Source organism: Manduca sexta, unplaced genomic scaffold (genome assembly GCF_014839805.1).
Source record: "Manduca sexta isolate Smith_Timp_Sample1 unplaced genomic scaffold, JHU_Msex_v1.0 HiC_scaffold_1770, whole genome shotgun sequence".
NCBI lineage: Eukaryota > Metazoa > Arthropoda > Insecta > Lepidoptera > Sphingidae > Manduca > Manduca sexta.
In genome coordinates this window covers 8,910-34,344 of record NW_023592668.1, presented here as the reverse complement: position 1 = coordinate 34,344, position 25,435 = coordinate 8,910, and the positions used below count along the sequence as shown (strand labels likewise).

General features: G+C 39.4%; 1 pseudogene; it reads left to right on the top strand.

Annotated features, from left to right (window-relative positions):
- Nucleotides 1–732: 732 nt before the first annotated feature.
- LOC119191663 lies at nucleotides 733–24,668 on the top strand (annotated as a pseudogene).
- Nucleotides 24,669–25,435: the final 767 nt, after the last annotated feature.

Sequence of the window (25,435 nt, the reverse complement as noted above, 5' to 3'; positions counted from 1 at the left end):
AATCATGGATATTTCTGCCTTTAAAATTTCGTCATATTAAATTTTAAAGGCCGAAATATCCAATATTATTAATTATTTTTACATTTTTCTTTCAACTGCGAGAACTAATCACTAACTAGACGTGAATTTAAATTCTTTACTTGCCAATACTTGTTTAGTTACCCAGATTAAAGCCGAAACAAAATGTATGAAAATGGACCTTGAGCTACCACCTTAATGTTTTATAGGAGTGTATTCGCGAAATACGTATTCATAATCAAAGTTTATTATTATGTCTCCTTATTATAAAATACATATATTATTTTGTAGAGACATAATTAATAAATTTTATTCTGAGAATTTATCTTTTATGTCTCACAAGTTTAAATATCTTCGAAAATAATTGCCACAAATAATAAATTTTACATTTTAGTAACTTTTGAAATTATTTTGCAATGAATATACAACGTACAAAAAATATGTATAATAACAAACAAATTAATATATAACTATTTTATAAGAATATAGCTTAACTATTACTTTTATGCAAGAATTGTAATCTTAACATAGAACCAAATACACTGTTATTTAGAATTTTTAACGCTCATACATACATTTATTTTTACAAGGATATTTATAAGGTAATTTAGAAGCCATATTAAATGGAAATAAAAAGTGATGTTTCAAGGCATTTAGAAGAAATATTGAAAGGTATTTATGGCAACACTAATTGTTTATTGACATGACGAATGACAGACGGCGGGGTCTTGTTCGATGGCAGCTTGATTAAAACAATTTAGACGAATTAGACTTGTTAACGAGATTATTTCCGCTTTTATTAAATAGCGAAGAGAAAATGTGGTTTATAAATATTATTAAAGCTATTTAAGCACGTTAATTTCGTGCCCATCGTGTTTTTAAGATGTATATTCATTACATGGTAGGAGCCATTTTTACTATATTTATTTTGTGTGTTCATTGTGATAATGCAGCTAACGACAACGAAATCAAAGAGATTCTCGGTGAGTGTGTTGTTGTTGATGTTTTGTGTGTTGTGTTGCATTGGTGTTGTGCGTTTTTTGGTTCGTGGGGATGACGCCGTAGCCTATAGTAGGAGCGCGTATGACAGAACGCCCACGGCTTTAATCTGCTAGAGGATCTGCAGGTTCTATCAAACGATAATTACGTTTCAATTATCACCCGCTTTATATTAATTATTCATTATTCATGAATCTTGGGCTATTAATATCATTAATGTGTTGAGTATGGTTATGTATACATATAATGAGGGTTCTTACTGGAAAAAATATTTAATTAATCAAATTTATAGCATTAATTTGCTGTAAATGCCAGTGCTGAACAATATTGTTGGGTAAACCTATTTGTCATTATTTTATGCATAAATGAATTGATTTGTAACATTTTCCATAATAAAGGCTAGCAGTTATTGCTAGAATATTGCCAAAAAATTTTATACATCAAACTAATTTTTGTTTAATTATTCATTAATATAATACTTTGTCCGATTTATCTCCAGGATATTGTTAATGGATGTCTAAAAATTATCAACATCTTACAAAGTATGAGATGTTACAATGATTTGTTATACACATTGAAAGTGAACACAACTCCTCTGAATGAATTATGAAGAAATTAAATACACTAATACACAGTGATATTAGCTAAGACATAAATGTAATATGGGCGGAGTTTACAGCAAAATAATCTGCTAAAAGAAATACAATTATAGTCTTTCTTCTATTTGAAATAATTTATTATTTCACATTCAGAACTACACAATCATATTGACATTAAAGCCTCAATTAAATGGAGATATTCACAAACCACACATACAATTCTTGAATTCTTGTCAAAACAAATCAAAACCAAACTTCTAGCAAGAATTTCTTAAAGAATTGACTCCAAACTGTTACATACGGGTTTAGAATAGGTTAAACTTAGAACTCAGAGCAGAGAAATAAGAAGTATGAAGTGGGGCCTGTAATTTCCAACATCAATAACAAGAATAATGTTTCATTATTAATAAAAAATTATGTTTTTAACATCTGTGAAAATATCATCACATTAAAATTTAGCATTTACTTTGTTACATAACATAAATAAAAATACAATAATATAAAAATATTAAACACCTTAACATACTTTGTTATAATATTTTTTCTTACGCTACTACCAGCTTAGTTTTTAAATCTACAAAGCCTGTGTTTAGCAGTGGAATACCTGCTTTTGATTAAGGTTTATTATAACAATATATCCCTCATTACGATCCCTACATGTAAATAAAGTATTCTTCTAAAACTTTTACAGGTAGATGGTGAAGGCTTAATTATAAGATACCATTCCCATAATAATGGTTTTATGAAGAGAAAGTATTCAAAATGAATTAAACCCATATTATAGGCTAACAATGTATGTCTATTACATATACCATAACGGAATATGATAGCATACAATATCTTGCAGATCTATAAAAGTTTGATAAAAATGTCTTTGAAGTTCCCGCTTGAAATTAGATAGGCTGGTAAAATTTTGTAAATATTCCATATTATTGGTTTTTAGTCCATGCTAATCTCTTGTTGAGATTAAATACATATTCATGAAAGAATTTATGGAGCCAGATTTGAGAACATGTACAACAAATAATGAATTGTTGTTTTTAATTATAGTGAAGAGTACAGATATAAAAGACAACACCACCCAGAAATATAAACTATAAATTTATTTTATTTGTATATAGTAAGCAAAAATTTTGTAAAAATAATTTTACTTATAACTAATTGAGAAATTGTCCAGTCTAAAAATATCATAAGATACCAATTATGGATTCTCTAATCGTTAAAATTCAAGTCCATGATCATTATGCCAAAGGTAACGCAGAACACGCATCAGGATAAATATATCGCATTTTTTCTGATCTGGGCCTTGAAGGACCTGTCTTTCAATATTAAGGTCTCGGAAATATCGTTGATACATTAAGAAGAACCTAAAGATTGCTGAGTTTACATGTGTTGACATTTTTCAAATACAATTTTTTACAAATTATAATATGTTTATTACCCATCAGCCTTTTTAATATTAAAATAGAATAAGTAATCAATGAAAGGAAGATATCCCATCATTTGCTTTTTAAAGGCAAATACTATTAAAATAGATATTATGTGGTACGGTTTCGGTATGGGATTATTGAAGTATATATTGTCACTTTGTGTTTTTCTACTGTCAGACCGGGGTTATAACTAATGTTGTTTTCCTGTATCGAGATCATATAAGTCAAGTGTAATTACTGGACATTATGTGAGTTATTAATAAATGATTCACAGTGATGAGGGCAGTTTGCGATGCAGTACTTTGTTATTCAATGTTTTATGGTGATAATCCATTACATTCCTTTGTAATATTTTACTAGATTAATGAGTTTCTTTAGTTAATAATTTGTAAGTCTCTGGTACCATCTATAGATCAGAATCAGATTTGTACAATAGTTTCTCTAATAGCAAGCTGCTCAATCGCTTTTTTCGATCCATCGCGATAATTGACCAATCAGAACAAAGTTTTTTTTGACATGCATATTTGTGTTGGTTTAATCTAACCTCGAATTGAAGATTAAAATTGGGATTGTTTATTGCAAACAGGCGTAAGTGGCTATAAAGTTTTATTCCAAGGACGGATTTGGTGAAGTCATCAGTAAGGCTAGTCAGTGTAGCGTCCTGTACAGCGTCATTAACTTACATAAAAAAGTCGAAATGTGCTCTATTTTGAACCTTAATCCCCAGACAATATCTAGAACGTCGCGCATACAACACCTACTTGTATTGATGCATCTGACTCCCAGTGACTCATAATGGATTCGACCTTACTCGCGTGCGCGATTTGGGCGCCCTTTTGTCTCTTGTTTTCCTAGTTGGGTATTAAAATTTGTTGCCTGTTGCCACAATTTTGATGGCCAAATGCTGGAGTAGTTAAATGATTCAGACTTAGAAAATATCGCCAGTCAACCATAAACTAAAAATGTTGAAATTGTTGTATAATAGTTGATTTAGGAACGCGACTAATGGATGCTGTGCTTATTATTTGTATTTTTGAGGAAAAATAAGCGTTAATGACGCTTCACTGACTTGACTGACCGCGTTGACCCGAAACGTGGCCCTTCCGTCTAGAGTGAGTCATGAATCATTAAGGCAAATTTCTTATCATAACTTTGTAGTAGCCAGGTATTTAGACCTGTGTTTCCACATTTATCCTCCTACAAATAAGCATATGTAATAGCTTTTACTCGCGGCTTCGCACGCGTGACGGAGTTTTTTGAGATAATTCTTTTTTCCGATTTACTTGATATGTATTTATATTATGACCAAATTACTTATCATTATAAATTGTAGCCTATGTGTCATTCTGATGTATAACCAATATTACTGTAAAGTAGTTTTTTAGTGAAAGAGCAACATACATCCATACACCATCCTCATAAACTTTCGCATTTATAATATTAGTATGTATAGTTGGAGTATCTTTCGAGTGTTCAGCGTAAAAAAATCGAATGTCCAGCAAGATTGGGCAAAAATTCCGTAAGCTAAACCCAAACAAGCCACCCATACCGAAAACTCCATAATGAACAAGACCTTAAGAGTTCCTTGGCTGACCATCCATCAGATTCGTTGACCTGCTAATCCATTGTTTCGTACGGCGCTATGCTGTAATTGTCATACTTAATTACATTTTCCAACCGTTTTGTACTTGCAATAATATTTTCTGACCCTTATTTCTTCAGTGCTAAGGTTCAATATAGCATGGTGTTAGTGTGTCATTGACCCGCATAGACCAATTCAATATTTAAATGTTGTTTATGTAAGCGTTAAGTTGGTTTCCTTTTTAATTTCATAATTAAGGATGCTATTGTTACGCAAGGTGAAAACATCGTTATGCTTGAAATATCTAATCCGGTAAACTAATTATTATTATGGTTTGTTTACGTTTTTTATGAAGCGATATAGTAATAAACACGTCTAACACATAATGTATTTTGTTAATTTGATTAAAAATAAGAAACGACTCAATCCAGTGAAGAATTACAGGCTTAGCTTAATTGAATTTGTAGGCAAGAACATGGATTTGGATATATGAATAATTTGTAGCATCGGAATCCCAAATATGCAACATTCCTCCGCTCCGATAAGCAGATTCCTTCCATCCCTCCTGCGGTGCTAGCCACAAGAGGCAAGCATGCGAACTAAGCCAGGATGCCGATAACTACAGGCCTAGGTCATCTAACATTATTTGTTATCGTTTGTTAACAGTTCCGTCCGCACCACGAAACCTGATAGCCTACAACGTGACGTCAGAGGAAGTCAACCTCGCGTGGATCCCTCCTTCAACTTTCACTCGGAGTAAACTCCCAATCATCAGCAAGGATGTAGAAGAGACCACGAAGACTGAGCCTCAAGGAGACGAGCCAAATGACGTCGTACCCACGACTGATACTCTCATACCAGAGAAACCCAAAGACTTGGGTTTCTCATACAATTTGTATAAGAACGAAGACATTAAGAACTATGAGTACTCGTCCAGTATACTACTGGATCCGCCTAGAAGTAGGAGGGATGTGTGGTCCCGTAGGCACAGGAAGCGGCGTCAGGACAACGGGACTAATGGCGTTCATTTGGAATATTACGAACATCTAGAGATCTTCAACGAGTCAACATTTCCTATTGAAGTGGTAAAAAATGGACGACACAGACCCACAAAGAGACCACACAGATGGCCTACGTGCTGTATTACGAACAAGGAGTTCCAAGATACGACGCGAATGTGAGCGGTGTGCAAACGCCAGAGGATGTGCTCAAGAAGAACATATTCCCAAGCAACTTGGGGATCAGGGACAACTTGAAACCGACTATGAATCTCACGCTGTGGAATAAAGCGGGAAGGTGACCAAGGTCGTCGGATTTCGGCTGAAGAATTTGAGTGAGTATTATATTGTATACTCATTTTGCTTGCGGCTTTTCGGTGCGAAAAAGTTTTATATTTTTCTTAAATAAAATGGAGTCTATTTTTAAGTTAAACCTTTAGCAATACATTGGTGAAAACTACATTGAATTCCATGCAGTAGTTTTTGCGTGATGTGGGTACAAACATACAGACAAAAATTTTACAAACTTGTTTTGCCTTCTGTTGCTGTAATAAAGACTTCAAATAGTATATTTATCTATCTACAATGTACACATATCGGCCTGTTACAATTTTATTATATGTAAACATTAAAAAAAAAACAGGGATTAAGTCGTTTGTGTACTGTCTCCGCCTTGTGGAATGGTAATGTAATATAATTACATAATTAATTATATTATATATAATTGTCGGGCCAAAAAAAGGTATAATTGTAAAAAGACAGTGAGTCTCTCCACTTATTAATTGATAAGCTAATTGTTTATAAAAGTTAATGAACAGAAGGGCCAAGCCGCGCCTAACAAGGTAGAACTCACACCTGCCCAAAAACATATAAAGGATGATAACAAAAATACAAATAAATTTAAATGTTAAATTCTAACCACCTTTTCTCTTGCAGAACCATTCACCCCGTACAAGATTTGGGTGCGGGCTTTCTACTACTTCCCTCTGGAGAACGTGACGTCATCAGACCTCCTGGCTCACCTGGGGCCCGAGTCGGAGCCGCTTTACGTGCTCACTGACGTTAGACCGCCGTCAGCGCCTATCATATTGAACCTCACCTGCGATCAGCCTAAACGTGAGTAGATTACGATTTTTCAAAAATTGTATTATAACGATATAAGTATGAGCGTCTCGGTTGCATTGTATTACGGTACGACTGCAGTGCTGAGGTCTCGGGATCGATTCCCGAGTTGGGCAAAGTGATATTGAGTGTTTTTACTCAGTATTAGCCCGCAGTCTGGAATCTGTCCGATATGGCGATAGCTTCGCTTCCTGTCATAGCATGGGATGGAATTCATACGGCGGACTGCGTGTAAATCATTTGCGTCTCTGCCTGCCCCTCTGGGGATAAAAGGCGTGAGTGTATGTAATTATAATGTTAAAATTATCGATAGTCAGAAATGACTTAATGGTTTCCTAAAGAAATGATGTTTGAAGTTTTAAGGGTTAGTGAAATTGCTGAAGGTTGAATAGATTCAGTTCCTTGTCCAAATTTTTGTCATTAAAAGGTTGGCAATACACTCACACTCCAGCTAGCTCTCATTCATTTTATAATTAGTCTCATCGACTGTAAACTCGGTGAAACTTGGTGGTATTGTGTTTATTTTATACCAGAAAAAAAACACATGATTTTGGGTAGGGGTAGTCTGAAACCTCATCACATATCACCAGGAGGTTAAAAAGTCACTAAAAAACATCACGTGATTAATGGACGACCGTTAAGAGGTTTCACTAACTCATTTGTCTACCTTTTGCAAAAGGAAACGACACTTTAATCCCACAATATTGCAATTTACAGGTACACTGTACCTCCAATGGCGGCAACCACTGGAGTACAACAACTCGATAGACCAGTATGTGGTGACCCTCAGGAAGATTCCGGAACAGCAGCCCAGAACTCGACTAACACTGCCCACAAACAAGAACGACATAGAGACTACCATTAGTGTGGTGAGTGATACCAGAAACTGGCCCAATGTTATGAATATACGATTTCACAAGTCGACGGTCCCTACGTATAGTATTGAATCTGCAAAATTGCATTATGCAGATTCAATACTTTGCCTAGGGACTGTCGATATTTAATCGGTCCTTATTAAAATGAACTGCATTTATTGAAGAAAATAAGGATCGAAGTGCTTATCGCCATGGTAATATAACACTAAACAGGCGATGTTTTTGCAGATTCGATACTTTACGTAGGGACCGTCGAAGTATAGGATAACATTCGTAGTTTTTTGTAGTGTTGGAATACTGTGTTGGGTGTTAATTAAAACACGGGGTTCGTAGCACAACCATATATACATATAAAGTAACTTAAACGGGCTGATACAATTAAATTGTCCGTACATCGGCGCGTGCGCGTGTTCCGTTCTCGAGTCGTCGCCGGACGCTGGCGGGGGGAGTGCGGCGACGGAGGGGACGGGATGGGTAATAGGCATGGTGCATACGCTCGGTTCGTACAGTGCTATAAGCCGGGTGTAGATGTTGCGACTTACGCTCGCGTTACATTTTTTGTTTGTTTGATTTCCTCCTTAAATGGAAGTCAAAGGCTCTTAGCCTAGTCTGTCTTTTTTTTTTATACATCTTCTTTATTACAATATAAAGGCCGGAGCCATGTCTGCAACGTTCTCAATTATAAGGCCGAAGCCATGTCCGAAATAGTCTCGTCGCGTTACATATGTCAATTTCTTGATGCATGTCAAACAATCTACATTCGTGAAGTTAGCCCCAAGCCGGTTATATTAGGACATTAGACCGATAAGGAGTTTATTACCTATATAGTTGTTATGGCACTATCTCCCTTCGTAAAAATAATTATATACCTATATATTTATAGTTTATTTTTTAAATATTGCTTACATTATAGTCACAGAGTAATTTTTAAGTTGAATATTATTCGTATAGTATTGTCATTATTATATCGTACTAGCTGGCCCGACATACATTGTCATATCTTAGCTATGAATATTCCATCCCAATAGCAATAACAAAACAAAAAAAAATTAAAAAAATATTCATTGAACTACATATTATCGTTTTCAAGTTATAACGAGACCAAGGGAAACAGAGATTCATATATATAGATTACACAGTACTAACATGTTCTTACCAGTTCATACATATAGAATCATAGAAATTTCTTAAGCTTTGCGTATCGCTTGGTTGTAACTATCGTGTTGCCCGGTAAAGCAATGAATAGGGGACCGGACAAATTTTCAGAAGGTGTTTTAAATTGATCATTGTGGATATAAATAGCCAAGAAAAATAGTATTTTGCACAAATAAAGCTTAAAAAGTACATAAAACCATGCCTAAATGTTAAATAGCTATAATTCCCGCGCAAACGCTACATTATGTCATTTCGACTCGTGTGACGTCATACGTGGATAAAGCAACTTGACAAGTCTTGTCATTTGAACAGTGATTCAATAATGCCAGATTAGGGTTATTTACCCTAGATTTAGGGTAAAACTGAATCAGCAGGGTATTTTTTTATGGTAATTTTTGGGGGAAATTCTACGAGTTAAGGTATTTAAGGCATTTGTTTCACGGTATTGTAATAAATATTGAGCTTAAAGAAAGATGTTTCCTACAACAATTGTACGCCATGAAACAATTATAATTTTTTATACAATATAATTTTCGTGTACAGCTAGTTGTTCCTAATAAAATGAGATAATTAAATTAATAATTATTGAAGTGCAAGTGAAGAAAGAAGTGGCGTCTGCATAGATAAGGATATAGAAAAAAAAAGTACCGAATTATTTATGATTGGTTTAAGGGTAAAATTTAAAATTCCGAATAATCCTGGGGTAAAGAGAAATTATGATCTTGCAACACTGCATAGACCGTGTTAATCTCAGGCAATCTCAGGTTACTGTGTAACAACCAGAATTCTATATAAATAAATATTCTATTCCATATCATGTGGCAGCTAAAACATAAATAAATACATCTCATAACCATAACCTCCTGGGTGTACAAATGATTTAATTAATTGAAATATTCATCGATTTATTTTAAACCGAAACACTATTTTTTATTTACTTATATCATAGTGATCCTCACAGAACTAAATCGGTGAGTCTGCAGACATTCCGTCATAGGTTCGTCTTGCTAACTGCAACCACTTTATTCGTATATCTGCTTTTCGTGGTACATCAATAAATAATTTGTTTGGTAAGAAGTATTATTACATTCAGGTACGACGCACCAACGATATTTTTGCGGTCCATTATGATTAACGATTAAACAATCTGTAAACGTTAAGCTGGAAGATAGTAACAACGTCCCGTATAAATTAATATTAATTATTAGAGCAGTTCTGTGTCAAAAAACACCTTTAAAGAATAAAAATACCACAACGCGGTATGACATCCAGATGACGTCTGTTTGTTTACATTTTACCCACGTGTGACGTCATGCGCCGTGATTGGTGTTTCATTTGCCGTAAAGAATAGACTAAAAATATTATAATTATTGTATTTTATTTATTGATTTAAAAATACAAATCACAACTCTTTTACAAAAACAAATATGAGATAATATTTTTAATATTACAAACTTTACTTTAAACTGAATTTCAGATTTTTTGGTAATACCTGTCCGGTCCCCTATTATCACCGGTGTGGTTCCGCCACCAGCTGGTGTGTAGCTAGTTATAGCGTGTAGAATAAGGGCCAACAACAGTTCTGTGCCCGTCGACTACATAAAACATTGCATACGTGTTGCTACACTGTTGTACTGTTTATTAAAACAGGCCAGACGTGTGTTATCGCCTTGTAGAGATTTTTTTTAAATACTCGACTGTAGTGTGGTCCGATTAAAAACACAACACGTGTGCGGGCCGCTGTAAATTAATGGAAATATCACAAGGAAAATGTACGCTATTTCTATGTAACTTATAAGTATCGATTGCAACTAAATATAAAAGGAACTATGCAATAAAATTACTCATTTATGACAACATTCGTTCAAACTGTATAGTAAACAAGCGCACACGCAGTTGTTTTGCCATTAAAACACATCTATTGTTCGATAGGGATTACATAAACACAAACAAATACAAACAGTTATGACCTACGCTTGGTATTTTCGATGGCGTAATACAAACCAAATTGATTAACAACACATTTATTTCCTTAAACACTGTAATGCAAAAAAGAAAAAAAACAAAACAAAATAAATTATTCACAAGAAAAAAAAATCTACCTAACATGTAAAGATAAAGCTTATATTATTACAAAAAGGCAAAAAATTATAATTGTGCATCGATTTATATACGGTACTGTGACGTCACAAGGATAAAATTGTAACGAGGAAGTATGTCTCATTTCGCGCCAGGCGTTTGTGTGAACATGTTATGTTCATGTTCGTAGGAGGTGGAGCTGTGGAACGTGACACGCTACGAGGTGAAGATATACGCCGTCACGCAGTCCGTGACACGCGATAACGGATTGATAAACGGCTCCGAATCGCCGCCTGAGGTACGTGACAGTTTGCCGTTTTTTTTGCCGCGTAATAAAGTTTATTCGATATTTAAAAATAGGTTAATTAAAATTTGGTGAATTATAAAAAAAATCATTCGATATTTAAAAAGAGGTTTATTAAAAATGCTGATGTTATTTTTATTGTATTGGCAGAACTAAGAATCTTTCTTAGCTTAACTCTTGGTCTCTCGTGACTCGCCGGCGAGCCAAGACAGCTACATGACATTTGCGTGTGTCACGGGATTATAACCTTATATACTACATATATACTACATAATAAGGTTATTTTTCCGTCACACGCGTAGCTGTCAATGTTTGCCGGCAAACATTCAGCTACCTCACGGGTTAAATGAGAAATGAATGAATGTTGGTTTTAATAATTCTCTGTATAAATTGGTTATGTTTTTCATTTCTGAATGTAAACAAAAATGTATATTTTTAGGATTAGAAAATGAATACCCTCTTTATGAAAATTTTAAACCGATTTTATACTGAAACTTAATTGCATATGCTATTAGAACTAAGGCCTAATCTCAGTATTAGGGGAGGCCTGTGTTCAGCAGTGGAACAGTAAATAATACTGATCTGATATAATACTCTATATTTTTAAATTTATTCTTTTACATTTTAAAATATATTATATCTTAAAAATAACAATGCATATTTAAAATATAAATCACTTTCCGATGGCGAAGGTCCAGACCTATTCTATGAAGTTGGTGTAAATGAAGAAACGTGTGAAAGAAAGGTGTATTGGTGCGCAGGAGGTGTCGAGCGAGTGGTGCGCGGCGCACTCGGAGGCGATGTCGCCGCCCGACACGCGCCACCACGTGCGCGCGCTCAGCACCGCCGCGCTCGTCGCGCTCGTGCCGCTCGTGCTGCTCGCCGCGCTCGCGCTCGCGCTGCTCTACTGGAGGTCGGGCCACACGCACCGCACACGCACCACACACGCACCGCACACGCACCACACACGCATCACACACGCACACGCACACGCACACGCACCACACACGCACCGCACACGCACTACACACGCATCACACACGCATCACACACGCACACGCACACGCACACGCACCACACACGCAAATGCCGACTAGAACCCACACTACACATAGATTGATTCACACACTACTGATGCACAGATTGATACACCTTCCTAACCTTTCGGCTACGGTGGCCAATCTAAACGGACATCAGCCCAGTACGCAGGACATATAGTGCACAAGTATGTGCGCAATACACAGGTGCACTCTTCTTTTCACCCTAACTCTAATAGTCCGGTGAGACAGCAAACTCGACATGACCGGAGAGAGATCAGCCGCAGGCCCAACGGTTTTACGTCCTTTCCGAGGCATGGGGGTATCACACCGCCAACTTCCTGGCTCCGAGCTGCGACTGAGTATTTTTTTTTTATGATGGAAAAACCCCTTTCAGATTTACTTTAACCACACACAGATATACTTAATGCTATGTCATATATTGTATATATATATATACTGTCGAAACTTAGGAAATATGGCATTAGGATAAAATTTAGGACTTACAATGCTTACAGTCAAATCTCTAAGATTTATGTGATAACATGGTCAGGCCAATAACTCGTTAAATCAACGAGCACTTACATTGCCTGTTATTAGCATCAGGATAGCTCTCTCATAGGCTTTTTGGGACGCGAAAATTGGGTATTGTTGATAATAAAAACTTTGAGTGTTACAGTAATTCAATATTAAAATTACAAACCAAACTTTACAAGGGTGAAGCCGCTATCCAATGCTAGGACTCAATAACCATAATTTAATATGTATTTATTTTTAATTCAATAAAGGTTGTGACTCATGATGCACTCAAAAATATAGCATTAAATGTCACTAATATGGGTTAAATAATAACTCATAATTACTTAAAAGTTATAATTAAATTTTCAATTAATTCAGTATATTAAAATGGGTTTATTCGGTTTAGGTACCTACAAAGTTTATTTTATTTTATTTTATATATGACCAAATGTCTGAGTCATATAAATGAAAACTAAATTTACAAAACGAAACAGTTAATTTTGTACGGCGTTTTTCAATTGTATAAAATATATAAAACTTAAAAGCGTCTATAATTTATTATTTCTTCAATAATTTACCCAGTCTAAAGTTAGTTAGCTGATAAGCTATACCATGGGTTAATGTTTAATCTCTGAAAAATAAACTATCATCCGTGACTACATTCACTCTATCCATTTTCGTGATAATTTCGCTATGGTAAACGGCTTCGCTTCGGGGATAAGCTTAGTTATTGGCTTTGTCCGGACAGGTGCAGGTCTCGCCTCAGCAAATGTATAAGCGCAGCGTACAATTACCTGGAGGAGGGTGGGGAGAGGGCCGCCAGGGCGCCTCTGAACGTATACAAGAAACCGGGTAAGTTGGGTTATTTAAATAATGTCTTTTGGGAACATCCTAACTTTGTGATTTATTATAAAAAGTTTGACACTCAAAGTATAAATATTATGGAGTTTGTGTTTTCATAGTTACTTGCAGTAGGATAATTATTGATGAAATATTTCGCTATCCAATGCCAAAAGAAAGATCTATGCAAATCACTATATATACATCTGCTTACCTTTAGGGCATAATTAGGTAACATTTAGAAACATTTTTTTAAGTGAAGTGTAAAAAAAATATTATAATGTGGTAGTACATACGTGCTCGTTGGATCGATTTGGATATCTTTAAGGAAATTGAGCACTGGGCTCCCTGTAACTAACAATATTGGCATAATCCAACAAGGAACTCCGCTAGATGCAAGCCACATTAAACAGATCCTTTTGATAATCTTTAAGTCATAGTTCATTAGTAGACTTCCTGTAGCTGATGATGATTTAATCCAGTAGTGAACTGCTCGCCGCTGCGGTCGTGTGCGTCGGGCGGCGCGGAGGCGGAGGGCGGCGTGGAGTCGGGCGCGCGCCCCCCGCGCATGGCCGGACACCACCACCCCGCCATCACGGCCACCGACTTCCCCAGGCACGTGGCCGCGCTGCACGCCGACGGGGATATCGGCTTCAGGTACGTGTGCTCCTTTAGAGTCGTCATCTATACTCTATACTATTATATAAAGCTGAAGAGTTTGTTTGTTTGTTTGTTTGTTTGTTTGTTTGTTTGAACGCGCTAATCTCAGGAACTACCGGTCCAAACTGAAAAATTCTTTTTGCGTTGGATAGCCCTTTGTTCGTGGAGTGCTATAGGCTATATATCATCACGCTATACTCAATAGGAGCGGAGCAGTAATGGCTAATCTCAGGAACTACCGGTCCGAACTGAAAAATTATTTTTGCGTTGGATAGCCCTTTGTTCGTGGAGTGCTATAGGCTATATATCATCACGCTATACTCAATAGGAGCGGAGCAGTAATGGCTAATCTCAGGAACTACCGGTCCGAACTGAAAAATTATTTTTGCGTTGGATAGCCCTTTGTTCGTGGAGTGCTATAGGCTATATATCATCACGCTATACCCAATAGGAGCAGAGCAGTAATGGCTAATCTCAGGAACTACCGGTTCGAACTAAAAAAATAATTTTGTATTGGATAGCCCTTTGTTCGTGAAGTGCTATAGGCTATATATCATCACGCTATGACCAATAGGAGCAGAGCAGTAATGGTTAATCTCAGAAACTAGGAGTTTGAACTGAATAATTCTTTTTGTGTTGGGTAGCCCTTTGTTCCTGGAATGCTATAGGCTATATATATCATCACGCTATGCCCAATAGGAGCGGAGCAGTAATCGCTAATCTCAGGAACTACCGGTTCGAACTGAAAAAATATGTTTGTGTTGGATAGCCCTTTGTTCCTGAAGTGCTATAGGTTATATATCGTCACGCTATGACCAATAGTAGTGGAGCAGTAATGAAACATGATGCAAAAACGGGGACAATTTATTAGTTTTGAGAGCTTCTGTTGCGTGCGCTGCGTAAACGGTTAAAGTTATGCAACAATAATGTATGACGGGATTGTTCCTCTTAAAAGTTCTACAAAAATATATCATAAAACAAAAATCCCCCCGCTGCATCGGTCTGCCCGAACGTGTTAAACTCAAAAACTACCCAACGTATTAGGATAAAATTTGGTATGGAGACAGTTTGAGACCCTGGGAAGAACATAGGCTCCCGGGAAAATATATAGCGTGACTTTTATAACGGAAAACTTTAGCCCGAAAAACTTTGTAACGCGGGCGGAGCCGCGGGCAAAAGCTAGTCTTTTTATAAAGGCATGGGAAAATTACCTTATGGTAAGTGGAGTGGGATCCAGGAAGAGTGTCGACTCCTCGCCAGTTGACACAATTATGCCGGTCTGAAGACGTATGTACACAGGCGGAATCCGGAACGCGACTCGCTTGTCCGTCTTAAGTAGTCCACATTGTATTCTCATGGAAGATTTGCATGTTTATGTATGTTCAAATGATTTCAGAAATGAAACTTAGTGGCCATGGAAAGTAAAGAAATTTCATAAAACAAATTTGAAAATAAAACAAGCCAATGCCAATCCTTCGTCGAAAAAAAAATATTTTTTCAATTTCCTAAAGTATTTTCATTGAAATTTTTTGTTTCCTGTTTCCCGATATGGTATATAACATTAAACACTATAATACATACTTAAGATACCTATTTTATAATAATAAAAAATATTTAATGAACAACCTTTAATTTTTTATCAAAATTACTTCCATGCATTTTGGGACACCCAACATAAGGTGGACAAAGTCGTTTGCTTTTATTACAGCAAAGAGTACGAGATAGTAGTGACGAGGTCCAACGCGCTGGCCCACACAAGCCATCACAGTCACCGGCCTGAAAACAGACTGAAGAATCGATATTTGAACATAACAGCGTGTAAGTATGCGTTGAGGAAAATAAATGTGTTCTATTTATGGCTAATTAAGTCAATACACTGAGATTATTAAAGCTCGGATAACCATTTTATGTTGTTTATGGAACTAGTTAGGTACGTTTCGCGGCTTTGTTTTGTTTATAGTCTGTTCATGAGATAATAATATTTGCTATAGGCCGTTTTCTCAACGCCCATTCTTTCTCTTTTAGTTCCATAATTTCTTATTCAATGTTGGTGGATATTTACAATAGTAATAAGTGAATAATACAGTGATACCATGCTAGTTTTCCGGCTTTTTGCTTTTATGTCCGGCTCGAAGGACCCAATTTTTGTACGATAATTAAATCCTGTATTACAACATCAAATGGTTACAATTTGGACAAGTGATATAATTGATTTAGTGGCAACGTATCTGTACTCCGAACCATGGTTATGCGTTTGATAGTTTGGACAACGAGTGTCATAAATATGCTCTTGATTTGAATGTTTGCTTGATATCCTCAATTAGACGATGTGATGTGAAGTGAGGTGTGTGTGTGGTGCAGACGACCACTCGCGCGTGTGCGTGTCGGCGGGCGGGCGCTGCGGCGCGGCGGGGTGCGTGGGCGCGGGGCGCGGCGGCGCGTGCGACTACGTCAACGCCAACTTCATCGACGGCATGCTGCCCGCGCTGCAGCCGCACCACGTCGCCAGGATCCGCCGCCGGCTCGAGAGACGCGCCCGGCCCGACAGGTACGGACAGGGCTGGCTGGGAAAATCATTGGCGTCCCTTCTATCGGTGACCTATTAGGTCTTTACTGTATTTTTGTTGCTAGAACCCTTATGTGATGACTTTCAGGTACGCGGAGCCTGTTGCGTACTTCTAGCCATTATTTTACTCACTAAGGGGCCGTTCAAGTATTAGGTAACGCAATTTGGGGGGAAGGGGGGTCTTGTAAAATCTTACGATGTGTTACAGGGGCGGGGTGTTTCCTACAAAGCGTTATGTATCATTGTTTTTTTTTTATTTTAAAAGAATAACAAAGGTATTTTAGCGACTTTCCGGTATTTTGCGTAAAATAATTGTGAATATGAGAAAAACAACTTAACTTTAGAGTTACATAACTTTTAGAGGGGGTTCGGGGGCCTACAGGAAAACGTTACGGCGCGTTACATTAGGGTTTGGTGGGGGGGTCAAAAATCTTAAAAAATTGCGTTACGTAGTACTTGAACGGCGCCTAACTCACTCCATAGTACCTCTCTCTTACTCCATCTACTCTGACACACATTTACCTTGTAACTGATCTACTTTACAGACAACCATCGGTGAAGGCATCAAAGCCGCCGCCGAACCTAGCCGACGGCATAGAGTCCGCATTCCTGAACATAGAGTTCAGCGGTATCGTGGAGTCAGACGAGCAGAACGACGACTCGGACAGCGATCGGAGTGATGACGATAGCGAATTGGACGACGTGTACGTCGACTTAGGTATGTGACGTCACAGTGCCTACTGGCTATTGTGAGGTTATCTACGTGTTCGATCGTGTTTACATTGATTGTGGTGTATATAATACAGTTAAAGATTGTCGAATATAGATGGCGCTGTAGTCATATACAAATCGCAGTTGAATTTGGCGCGATTACATAGATAATAGAATTTATTAGACATTCTGAACCTCAAAATAAATTAGTAATTAGTTTGACAGAATGAAAGTGTTGTCGACGATGCGTAAAGTATTTATTATTTCTATTATTTTATTATTTTTTACGTACGCCCTACTGTCCTTTCCACTATTTTTATTATCTCCATCCAATGGTTGCCTGGTAGAGATCGCCTCGAGCGATAAGACCGCAATTTGTACCACCGAAATTTTAATAATTTCCAACGTCTGTATATAAAATTGTTTTGTTAAGAAAATATAAGAATATTTACGGTGTATTATAAAGTTTTAAATAAATAAATAATATTTTTTTTTTATCCATAATAATGTAAAACCAATTCTAAAACTTTGTCGTTATTTATAAACCATAGCCTTAGTTCGCGGCTTCTGAAACTTAAATCATATTTTATAGCAAACACGTACATTTCCAGAGGGCGTCCGGACTCGCGTGAAGCTCGAGTGGTTGCTATGGAAACGGCGGTACATCGCGACGCAAGGCCCCACGCCGGCCACCCTGGACGCGTTCTGGCGCATGATCGTGCAGCACCGAGTGCACACTATAGTCATGATTACCAACCTCGTGGAGCGGGGACGGGTAGGTTACTTTTTTATATGCGTACAGTAAGTTATTACACTGCACTTGATGTAATATACCGTCGCTATGAGTAGTAAGAGAAAAAAAGAAATAAGAAAGAATACAGTTTTGTTGTTGGCACAATATACTGATACAAAAAAAATGTGCCTAATTTATTTGTATATAAAATTTATTATTGTGCCTTCTATGGACTACTCGTATAGCTTTATGCCGCTACAGTACAGCTGCATGCTGTTTTTCAAGGAGAAGTCGAAAAGTCGTACGAATGTTCAGTCGGTATACAAACTGGAAGTATAAATTAAAAAATAAATAAGTACACAGACAAAATCTTATAATGGACTCGTTGGGGTAGTTGTAAAGCATGCGCGGTACGGCAGCGCTCTGAGATCCTGGGTTCGAATCCCGGGTCGGGTAAAGTGATACTTGGGATTTCTGATTAGTATTAGTCTGGCGTCTGTAATATGTGCGAGACATGGCAATAGGCTCGTCCCTTATCACATGATGGGACGGAACACACTTGGCGAAAAGTGGGTGCTCTGCTTGCGCCTCTGCATACCCCTTCAGGGATAAATGCGTGATATTTCTGTAAAAACTTAAAAGTTAGGAACAGAGTTTACAGATAAAGTTGTTGCCATGTGTTGGTTGATGTTGTTGCAGCGCAAGTGCGACATGTACTGGCCGGCGGGCGGCGCGGGCAGCTGCGCGGAGTTCGGCGGCGTGCGCGTGGCGCTGCTGCGCGAGGACGTGCGCGCCGCCTACACCGTGCGCGACATGCGCGTCACCGACCTCGCGCGCGACTACCCGGTACTACAGCCGAGCCTCACGCTATCATCCACAACATATAGCACGTTCAAAACAAACGTGGCACTATACGAACCGACCTCGCGCGCGACTACCCGGTACTACCCGAGGCTCACGCTATCATCCACAACATATAGCACGTCGAAAACAAAAGTGGCACTATACAGATCGACCTCGCGCGCGACTACCCGGTACTACAGCCGAGCCTCACGCTATCATCCACAACATATAACACGTTGTAAACAAAAGTGGCACTATACGAACCGACCTCGCGCGCGACTACCCGGTACAACTCGAGGCTCCAGTCCCGCTATCATCCACAACATATAGCACGTCGAAAACAAAAGTGGCACTATACAGATCGACCTCGCGCGCGACTACCCGGTACTACAGCCGAGCCTCACGCTATCATCCACAACATATAACACGTTGTAAACAAAAGTGGCACTATACGAACCGACCTCGCGCGCGACTACCCGGTACAACTCGAGGCTCCAGTCCCGCTATCATCCACAACATATAGCACGTCGAAAACAAAAGTGGCACTATACAGATCGACCTCGCGCGCGACTACCCGGTACTACCCGAGGCTCCAGTCACGCTATCATCCACAACATATAGCACGTCGAAAACAAAAGTGGCACTATACAGATCGACCTCGCGCGCGACTACCCGGTACTACCCGAGGCTCCAGTCACGCTATCATCCACAACATATAGCACGTCGAAAACAAAAGTGGCACTATACAGATCGACCTCGCGCGCGACTACCCGGTACTACCCGAGGCGCCAGTCACGCTGTCATCCACAACATATAGCACGTTGAAAACAAAAGTGGCACTAAACGAACCGACCTCGCGCGCGACTACCCGGTACAACTCGAGGCTCCAGTCCCGCTATCATCCACAACATATAGCACGTCGAAAACAAAAGTGGCACTATACGAACCGACCTCGCGCCCGACTACCCGGTACTACTCGAGGCTCCAGTCACGCTGTCATCCACAGCATATAGCACGTTGAAAACAAATGTGGCATTGTACGAAATTTGACGGCATTGAGTTAGAGCGACATTTGAAATCGCAATAAGTCACTTAGGGTATCACAAGTGTCTCTTCATACTTGTAAGTTTTGTGTTTGTTCGTTAAACATAAACTGACACTAATCCAGTTCGTGTCCATACGTCAGCGACAATTAATGTCGCTCTAACTCAATACCGTCAAATGTCTTATAATGCCACTTGTGTTTTCAACGTGTGATATAATCTGCCACACGCAACAAAAATTATACTCAAAATAAGAGTGTCGAAAAAATATATTTAAGTTGCATCGTATTTCTATTGCCAGTCATAGGAGAAAACCCCGCCTGTTTTTAGATAATCCATTGATATAATATATTGTCTTTGATTAACAATTATAATCCAGAATTATTGATAATTATAATTAATTAAATACTGTGTATTTAGGGTGGTGAGGGCAGCGCTCGTGCGAGCCGCGACGTCGTCCAATATCACTACACAGTGTGGCCTGACCACGGCACGCCGCGGCACCCCTTAGCCGTGCTGCCGTTTGTGAGAGCCGCCGCTCAACATCCTGCCACCGTACTTGTGCATTGCAGGTAACACTACTCACCTTGACCCTGACCTTGGCTAAAGGTCAATTTGGTGTCGGCATAGCCAACTAACAAGAGCTTTAATCAATAAATTAATCGCACAGATCACGATTAACAGTCTAACCCTTTCAAAATAAATATCGATATGGCATGATTAGTGTTTTTTTTGTTGATGTAGTCCATGGTAAATACTCATGAATCATCACACTATCGATTCGATATTCTATATCATAATTGCGATGCCAATTTTGGTTATTATACCGATGTATTTCTTTCCAGCGCTGGCGTCGGCCGCACCGGTACCTACATAGTCCTCGACGCGCAACTCAACCAGTTGAAGTTGACGGGCACACTCTCACCTCTCGGTTATCTTTGTCGAGCGAGAACACAACGAAACCACTTGGTACAGACAGAAGAACAATACGTCTTCGTACACGACGCGTTACTGGAACACGTACGGTCAGGCATCACCGAAGTGGAGTACCACAAATGTCGGGAATACTTGCAAAAGTTACTCGAAGATATATCCGAAGATGACCTGGCCGTGCTCGACCTGAACCCGCCCAAACGTAAGAGTATCGATGATTTGACAGTCACTAACGGAGTCGATGAAGCTTCCAGTGTGAAATCGAGTCAAATATGCAGCGATAAGGAAGTCGCTGAGAATGGTAGTCAGTTATCAATAAAGACTGATGATAATAGCGAGCAGAGTAAGTCTGCGAATTCTGAAGCCCCCGAGGAGCAGAAGGAGGGGCTGGTGAATGGCGAGGACGCGGAGGGAGTGTATGACTTGGCACCAAGGAGTACTGATACGTATACGAAGAAGATGGCCGCGTATAATAATATGAGTGAAGTTGAGAAGGAGGAATTGAGAAGGTGAGAGCATAGTCTTATGAATAGAGGGATAGTGTTGAATTTTTCGACGTGATTGAGTAAAAGAAGTCTTGGAACATTGTTCGAAGTCAATTAGTTAGGATAGGGTTGACATAGCAAATATATTTTCAGTTAATTGGTTCCGAAGCATACTAGCTAACGGTTAACCTGATGGTAAGTGGTTATTGTCGCCCATGAACGTCAGCAGTGCTAGGGGCACAACTAAGCCGCTGCGTACCGTAAAAACATTTGTAACGTTCGTTTGGAAAAGATAAGTCATAGCGGTATGGAAACACCGTTAGAGGAAATTCATTCCAGAGTGAATACTAACATCTTAAAACGATGTCTGAAACGCACAGTGCAGTTCAATTACTTTCTAGTGTATTTATCTTTGTTATTACTTATAGTCAAATATATTTTAGGATATTATAAATTGTATCTTTACAGAGCAAACCGAGCGGAAAACTACGCGCTGTTGGAACGGATGCGCTCGTTCGCGAACCGACACAATACATACCAAGGTCCACCGCCAGTTAACTTGCTAGAGAAACAGTTTTTGGTAAGATTTAATATCAAGCGTTTGTAAATTATGGTTATTATTACTAGATTTGATTCTAATATTATCTTTCAAGTAGACGTGAGAGTCAATGGTATCTTAGGATGCGCAAGACCGGGTGAAGTGGAGATGGAAGCGCAGGTTCAGTGGGACTGAACACAAAAGAATTTCTTCATAAATGTGGGAGTTTAAAACCAATCATTTGGACATTGTTTTGGGTCACACTAAAGCTGTATTAATGCTTGACACTGCGTATTTGACGTCGGATTTCAAACTGGAATTCACCAGGAAGCAGTCTGATATTTTTTTTGTACTTTGCAGTTAATAACGCGTTCGTGCGTGGACGCCAGTGTGTGCGCACGCGCACCGCACAACGCCGAGAAGAACCGTCCCGACGGCGTACTACCATCGGACACAGCGCGGGTCATGCTCGTACCCAAACCGGGAGTCGAAGGTGGGTATAAGTATTTTTTAAATGTTTTATTTGAAGTGGCATTTTAAAGCACTGTCAAATGGTCATATATTGTCTATACTTAAGCATGAAATAAGTGGTTAAAAATGTTTACAGGGTCTTTGAAAGGACTAGTATTATTTATACCATACATATAAGGGTGGATATGCAGCGTACTGTATATTTTCATAGTGTAACAATTATGACAGTACATCAATTCTGTAGTAAACGTGTGTCGGTGTGCGTACAGGCAGCGAGTACGTGAACGCGTCGTGGGTGTGCGGGCGGCGACGCCTGCGCGAGTTCGCGGTGGCGCAGCACCCGCCGCACGCGCACGCCGCCGGCGACCTGTGGCGCCTGCTGTGGGACCACACCGCGCAGCTCGTGCTCGCGCTCGCGCCCGACGACGACCCGGTACGATACGCACACACACACTCGCACGCGCTCGTACACGCTCACGCACGCACACGCACACACATCTATGTGTACCGAGATAATATGCGCACATATGCGTTCAAATATTTAAGCACCTTTACAATTTATTACACTCTAATAAGGTGTCGATACATAATATAGTAGGAAAAAGACTTGGATTGGCTGTTTTTTGATGACCGGTTTCCATTTGTGTGAGATTTTTTGCTTAATGATGTTAGATAAATTCGTCAAATGAATCCCAATTTGATTTGATTGTAGTTTTCAATTTACAGACGTTAGAGCTAGATAAAAAAACACACCTAATAATAACGTTTATTTTGTTAATCAGGAATGTGAAGTATTCTGGCCGACGGAAGATGAAAAGGAGTTGTTTGTAGCCAACTTCAGAGCCAGCTTTGTGTCCAAAGATACGTACGTCGCCGTATCGGAAGTCCGACAAACCTGACCGAAGATCACCGGTTACGCCGATGGAACCGGAGACAAACGGCTACCGACGACAGGAGAGCGACTGCGCTGACGATGAGAGGCTCATACCGGAGAACAGTTCGCCAGTAAGCACAACAGAGCCAGCGTATCGATTCGACAGAACCGAGCTTAGGTTAGAACGGCTAAGCGCCGGCAACCGAGACCTATCCGCGAGAAAGTCGATTGCGAACGGCGACCTTTTCGCATCACTATCCGAAAAGAAAAACGGCCCTAAATCACCGCGCAGCCCTTCGAAAATGTCGCTCAAAAACTTCATGCTGAGCTCACCTACGAAGTGCAAATATCCCGATTGGCGATCGAGGGCGGCCGGCTCGCCTCCGGACACGGCGCCCCCGCCACCTCCCGTTGCGCCTGCGCTCTCAGTGGAAGAGGAGAGCTGAATTGCGAAGACCTTGTTACCGTTTCGAAAAAGTCGATAAAGTGCCGGAGAACACTCCGTCGGACAGAGTTATCGAAGTGATTAACGTTAGTGTGCATTCGTTGCAAGACGACTATCAGTTGACTGTGAAGTTTATAAAGTGCAGTGGTTGGTTGGATGGGGACACTACGGAGTACACGTTGGGCAAACCTGAGGAGAACAAGTTTATTAAGGCAGTGCGGCAAGCGACGAGCGACAGCGAGCGGAACGAGGCGATAGACAGGCTTATACAGCCGTACTCGGACTCGTTCGCGCTCGTTGAAATACGTCGCCAGCTGTCAGATGGAGTACAAGAATGGGCCTGTTGTTGTTGTTGACAAGTGAGTTGTTAATTTAATGTCTTTAGTTGTTGACTTACAAAAATAAATACATATATAATACTAGCTTAGCTGGCTTCGCCCGCGTGAAGGAGTTTACTGAAATATTTTTTTTGCCTTTCTTTATATGTATCATTATATTATGACCAAATTACACAAAATCATTATAAATTGTAGTCTATGTGTTATTCTGATGTATAAATAACATTACTGTAAAGTTTCATCCAAATCCGTGCAGTAGTTTTTTCTTAAAAGAAGAACAAACATACATCCGTCCGCATAAACTTTCCCATTTATAATATAAGTATGCAGTACTAATATCGATAAAATTTTGTATTGTATTTTTTGGTAACTGTACGTGTTTATTATAGGTACGGCGGGTGGAAGGCGATGACGTTCTGCGCGCTATCCGCTGCTGGCGGCGGCGCCGGGCTGGGCGCGGCGGCGGCGCGGGCGCGGCGGGCGCGGGCGCGGGCGCGTGGAGCGAGGCGCGGGCGCGGACGTGTACTGCTGGGCGGCGCTGGGCGCGGCGGCGCGCTGCCGGCAGCGCAGCACCCACACACCGCGCACGCGCCGCACGCGCTGCTGTCCGCGTACTGCGCGCTCGCCGCGTACGGGCCGCGCGTGCACGCACACAAGCACCGGTAACTTATGACTTTTTTACCTGGACCACCTTAGATCACTGGTAGAGAATGCCTTTGGTATTATGTAGTATATAATAAGGTTATATTCCCGTGACACACGTAATGACATGTAGTTGTCATGTTTGTCGGCAAACATTCCGCTGGTAAATGGGGTCCAGCAACAGTTAAGTCGCATCTTTAGATAATATATGTATAGTGCAAAATCAAATAACGGCCTGCGCTATTCACACGTTAGCTAATTTACAGCAAAAGATTCAATAACACTGCATTATTCTGACTATTTTAATTTTACCTTTTTTATCACCACACAACGGTGTGGAATTAGGTATGTTTCAGATTCAACTGATTTATGATAAAAATCGTAAAACGTGTAACAACTGTTGAGGGATCAAACATCACTCGTGTTGGTTCACATTATATTTAGATTTTAATATAGTTATATATAGAGTAGTCTCTTTATCCTACCAGGAAAAAAAGCATTACTTAAGACGACGTATTGTAAACGTCAATATTCATCTACCAATATCTTATTAGCATCCTAAGTTCCCATATAATATTAATTTCTAATTATTTAAA